This window comes from Marmota marmota, unplaced genomic scaffold, assembly GCF_001458135.2.
Source record: "Marmota marmota marmota unplaced genomic scaffold, marMar, whole genome shotgun sequence".
NCBI classification, from domain to species: domain Eukaryota; kingdom Metazoa; phylum Chordata; class Mammalia; order Rodentia; family Sciuridae; genus Marmota; species Marmota marmota.
This window is the reverse complement of record NW_026000185.1, coordinates 8,022,830-8,028,216: the sequence shown is the minus strand read 5'-3', so window position 1 is coordinate 8,028,216 and position 5,387 is coordinate 8,022,830. Positions and strand designations below refer to the sequence as shown.

Sequence of the window (5,387 nt, the reverse complement as noted above, 5' to 3'; positions counted from 1 at the left end):
GAGGCTCCGTCTCAGGCAGAGCTCCAGGAGGCTGGCTCCACAGCCTGGTGGATAGAGTACCTGGGGGGATGGGTAGGGCCTTTCCCTCTCAACCACTGTCCCTGGCCCTCTGTCCAGAAGCCAGAGGTGTTCATGGGTGAAGGTAGCCTGAGAATAGCTCCTGCCCCATCCTCTATGTAGCCAGGCAGGGGCCCTGGCAGCCTGTTTCCCTGCCTGCTCAGGGCATAGCCTGAGTGGAAGCCACTAAATGGTGACCTTGAGGCCTTCATGCCCCACACAGCCTGAGCAGTCAAGTACAGGAGCAAGGCCAGGGTGGGCAGCTGGCTGGGTGGGCACAGCTATGCAGGGTATGGTGCTGGAGCTGAGCAGGCACTTGTGGCACTCAGGCCTATTGGATTTGCTGGTTTCCAAATTACATTTTTGATGGGAGGATTGGGTCTTGGAACTTGCCATGGTTCCCTGGGGCATGGGCCCTGGCACCCCTCCCCTTGAGGATTTGGAGCCTCAGTGGGGTCAGAAAGGCCCTGGGCCCCATCCAGACTGAGCTTGCTGCTCAGAGACCAGGAGCTCCTTCCTCCCAGAGCAGCCCCAAAGGATGCCCCTAACCAGTTCTCTGCAGAGTCCCTTCCCTCTAGGTGCCCTTGTCATGTGGGGTCTCACCTCACAAGCCCCAGGCAGCCCCTGAGCTGGGGCCACAGGGGGCCTGTTAGAGCCCTGCTCAAGCACAGGGTTGGAGAGGGTAGGGCCGTGGTCACCTGGCTAGCTGCAGGTAGTGGCCCAGGGGCTGTATGGCTGTGGGGCCTGGCTCTGAAACATGCATCTCTGTACAGGGGCCTCTGGGATTGTGGATAGGTGGGGGGCTGCCCTGGCCTCAGCCCACCCCATGCCGCCCAGGCAGTGTTCTGTTGAGTCCTAGTCTTGTCCCACCAGGGTAGCCGCAGAGTCACTGGCCCTGGCTACAGAAGGGCGGCTTTGATACCAGTTCTCTGTGATAATGGCCTTGGGCCCCAGGGGGCCCAGGAGACCCCAGGGCTCCATCCCAGTTTCACCCAGGGACATGACCTTGGCCTGACTAGTAGTTCAGACCTCAAGGTTCTCCCTGGAAACGCTGTGACCATCCTTGACCACCTCTTTTTTTTTTTTTTTTTAACGTATCAGTTATTTAATTAGATTCTATGTAAGAAATTTAGAACATCAATTTGTGATGGTAAATTTTATTTGTGAGAGCAAAAACGGATGGCATATAGCCCCGGAGATAAGGAACAGCTTTGGTTTGGGGTAAAATTTGTGAGTCCACAGCTTTCTGATCAACCTTATGCTGCTCTGTGATCTCATATCTTCTCTTTCTTTGTTGAAGATTCCACCTTCCTGGTGTCTGGGTTTCTGCAACTTCTTTTTTTTTTTTTTAAAGAGAGAGAGAGAGAATTTTTTAATATTTATTTTTCAGTTTTCAGTGGACACAACATCTTTTTCTATTTGTATGTGGTGCTGAGGATCGAACCCAGTGCCCCGCGCTTGCCAGGCGAGCACGTTACCACTTGAGCCACATCCCCAGCCCCAACTTCTTCTTCTTGAAGTAAGCATCAGTGAGGTATTTGGGATTTTTATGTTGCTGACATCAGCCTTTGTGGCAGTGGCGATGGCACACTTCTGGTGTGTTCTGTGCAGAGGAACTTGCTTAAAGGAAAGAGGTGCCGACCCAAGTAGCAAGCCACTGCTCGGCGGCTTTGGGAAGACCCCTCTCTTGCCTCCGTGGCGCCCGGTGAGAAAGATCAGGATGGGCCTGGAGTGAGGCTGGCTCGCAGTTTCCCACCCGCTGGCTGGGGGTGTTTTGCCATGGCTTAGCAGCTTTCCTGGCACATCTGCAGTGGGATAGCATCTAGGCATTTTGCAAAGCCTCACCACCCTGGCACCTCCCGTTCTTGTCACCACCAACTGGTGCTGTGACAGCAACAAGAACCTTCTCCTCCTTCTTCTCGACTTTGATGCAGCAGCTGAGTGCTTCCTCTCGTACACAGCCCTTCAGGAACACCTCGCAGATGGGGAGTATCTCCAGCTCCTCCAGCCAGGACAGGGTCTCGGCTGCAGTGGGGCTTCCCCTCTTGGGCTTCTCAGCTCGGGGTCTCCCTTTTTAACTTGCCAATGACATCAGCCTTCTTGGCTGCAGGTTTCTTCTCCTAGTGTCCAGGTCAGCCTTCTCAACTGCCGTTGTGTAAGATGGGAAAGAGAACTGAGTCATCCTTGACCTCCCGTACCTGCACGGCACGTAGATGCAGAAAGCTTCTTCTGGAGCAGCAGTGACCATGGCCTGTCCCCAGAGACTCTCCAAATACCATTACTGGGGTGGGCCTGGGTGAGAGGGACCTTCCTGCTGGGTCTGGCCAGCTGGCCTCAGGCCAAAGGCCCCTGCCTGCTGTCTCCAGCCTGGAAGGTACCAGCAGGTGACCAGCATGTCACCTCCACTTAGCTTCACAGCCTCCACCTGTGACAGGCATTTCCTGGGAAGCCCAGATAGCCAGGACGGGCCCAAGGTCATGCAACATGGTGGGACTGGGAGAGAGATTGAGCCACCTGGCTGTCCCCCACCCTGGCCTGGCCCCCCTGCTTATCCTGGCAGGAACGACAACTTAAGGAGCTGTGCAGGGGTGTGGGGGGTGGCACATCCCTGCACCTCTCCTGGGACCAGCAAGACGTTTTGATAAACAGGAGGACTTAAAGCAGTTTGGACAGCTATGAGCTGGCCCTGCAGCAACTGGACACCATGTGTCACATGGACACGGGAAGCGAGGGAGAAGAGGCTTGGGGGAGGCAGGCCCAGGAGGCTTTCTGGAGGAAGAGCACTGTAGGCCACAGTCTGCAGGGGACACAAGTCGTGCCTGTGTGGTGACAGGGGCTTGGGGTGACCCTCCATGGAGTCCCCATTGTGTCTCTGCACATGGCAGACCAGGTGGACCAGGAGGCTGGTGACCCGCTTCCTCCATCACACCCCGGCCTCAGGCGGGTGCAGAAGGGGCCCCAGGACCACGGATATTGCCACAGAGGCAGAGCCCAGGCAAGGCGCTATAGCAGCTCACCTGCCTGAAGCTGAGCAGCTGGCTTCTGAGAAGCACCCAGGTGCTCTGCCCAGCCTCTGCATCAGGCAGCCCAGTGACCCAGTGCCCAGAATGTCTGCCCCAGGGGTCTTAGCAGTCCATTCGGCTTTCTGGAAATGGTCTGCTCTTGCACCTGCCTTGGCAGTCCCTGCCTTGCAAGTGACCCCACACTATAGAAAAGGACTGCAAACAATGGGGGCAGGACAAGAAGGACAGGCAACAGCCCATCCCTACCAAGAGTGCCTGGCATAAGCACACACACCCTCGGAAGTTGGGAAGCACCCACAGGAGGGCAGGACCCATCAAAGGGGCCGTTCTACAGATCTGGGCATCCAGGGTCTGAGACAGACTTGTACTAAGAAGTGGCTGGAAGCTACCTGGTACCCTGATGGCAGCATGATGGGCGTGGAGCTGGAGGGACGTGGGCAGAAGGCCTGGGCCTAGACTGGATCCACAGAGACTGGATGGAGTCTGGGCAGCCAGAAGAGACCCTGGCTGTCTGGACAGGAGGCAGCCGAGAGAAGGGTGCTGCTGGTCTCCATCAGGCTGGTGGGACTCCTGGGGCAGAGCCTTAGCCCTGGCCAGCCCAAGTGCCCACTGCCCACCCAGGCAGAGGAGCTGAGAAAGGCCCTGAAGTTCTCTGTCTTCTCTCAGGGCCCAGGGTGTCCTTGGGTCTGACACTCGCGTGTCCTTGCCAGGTGTCCCTGGAGCCCAGGAGCCAGGAGGCGGGTGCCTGCCTATGCAGGCCTGCTGTGGGGTGCCGGCCCACGGCAGCGGAGGGGGGCATCCTGGGCTGCTGCCTGCGAGAATGGCCAAATCCCCAGTTTATCAGCTCAGCTTTATCTCCAGAACTCCTACAATTTTCTAGAGAAGAAAATTAAATAGAGGATTTAGCAGAGATTTTGCTTCTGCAGAGCCGGGTCAGGATGGGCCAGCTTCGTGGAGGTTGCTGACGTCCCAGCTGAGGCCATGCAGGTGGGAAAGGGTGCTGGCCCTGAAGGCTTGACAGCCAGTAGCAATGTGACCCCCGCGCTAACCAGCCATTGGGCCATCCAGCCGCACGCAGAGGTCAACAGGCTCCATGCCCATGTCTCCCTCCTCCCCGACTCCAAGCACCTTGGTGGGAAAACTGAGGCACAGAGAGGTCAAGTCATTACCTGGCCCAAGACCCCAGGCTGGTGGGGGCTGATAGGTGGCCTCACTCCAAGACACCCCAATAAGGGAGTCAGAGTGTTCAAGGCTTGTGTTCTCCATAGGACTATGGCCACAGCCTCACTGAGGACTCAGTCCTGGGGACAAGGTGGGGGCAGCCCAGGGAGATGGGCTTCACTGGACCCTAAGAAAGACCCCAGTGCCAGAAGCTGGAGCCCTCCCCGCATACTCACTAGCCCCCCAGACACCAGGGCTCCCAGCACTCCTTCCCACGGAAGGAGGAAGGTCAGATGAGCACATAGCAGCCTCTGCCCATGGAGGGAAGCACCTCCTCCCCTTCCTATTCCTCCTCCTGCTCAGTTCACGTGACTGCTAACTTATGTGGCACATCTGACATCTTCACACAGGATCCTCAGCATCTCCAGACTGAGCAATTGTGGAGACAATTGGGGGAGGGGTCAGGGCTGCACCCTGAGCTCCACCCAGCACCTTGGTTTTATCAGCATGGGGGCCATGGGTGACCAAGGTGACCACAGGGTCTGTCCACCTCCTGCTTCATCTCTACCCCAGCCCAGGGCTGCAGGTTAGCCATCCATGGCAGGGCCTCTTTTCTGGCCATAGCAGGAACAAGAGTGCCCTGGGCCTCAGCCCCCCACGTAGCCCACACCCTGACTCTTGGCCTCTGGAATCCCAGGGTGGGTGGCCCACACCACCTGTGCCTCTAACTGGTGGGTCTAAGGCGGGCAGAGAGCACTAGGGAGAAGCGAGATCCTCCTGATGGTCTCGGGCCCCACTTCTGGTGGTCCCCACAGAGGATCCAGGTGCAGAGGGGAGAGGGAACCACTGGGGTTCACGGGGGTCCCGTCTGTCTCCATGTCAAAGGTCTGAGGCCTCAGCTTCCCCTCAAGGTAAGAGTCCCAGGATCTGCTGGTGAGGGGGCCAGCACACCCCTGGGGCACCTCAGTCACAGGCCTGGAAACAGGAGGGGAGGCAGCAGCACAGGGAGCTGCACAGGGCCATGTGGACAAGGCCCCTGAGCACCAGTGGCATGGGAATCCACCCCAGCCCTGGGCTTAGCAGGTGGACTCTGAGGGGCTGAGGGGCGTGGGTCTGGGCGGAGATGGGGGCTCCATTGGAAGCTTT

The 5,387-nt window shown here is 58.0% G+C and overlaps 1 pseudogene; it reads right to left on the bottom strand.

The window, feature by feature from the left end:
- Positions 1-1,186: 1,186 nt before the first annotated feature.
- Positions 1,187-2,268, bottom strand: LOC107146511 (annotated as a pseudogene).
- Between the last annotated feature and the right edge of the window lie 3,119 nt (positions 2,269-5,387).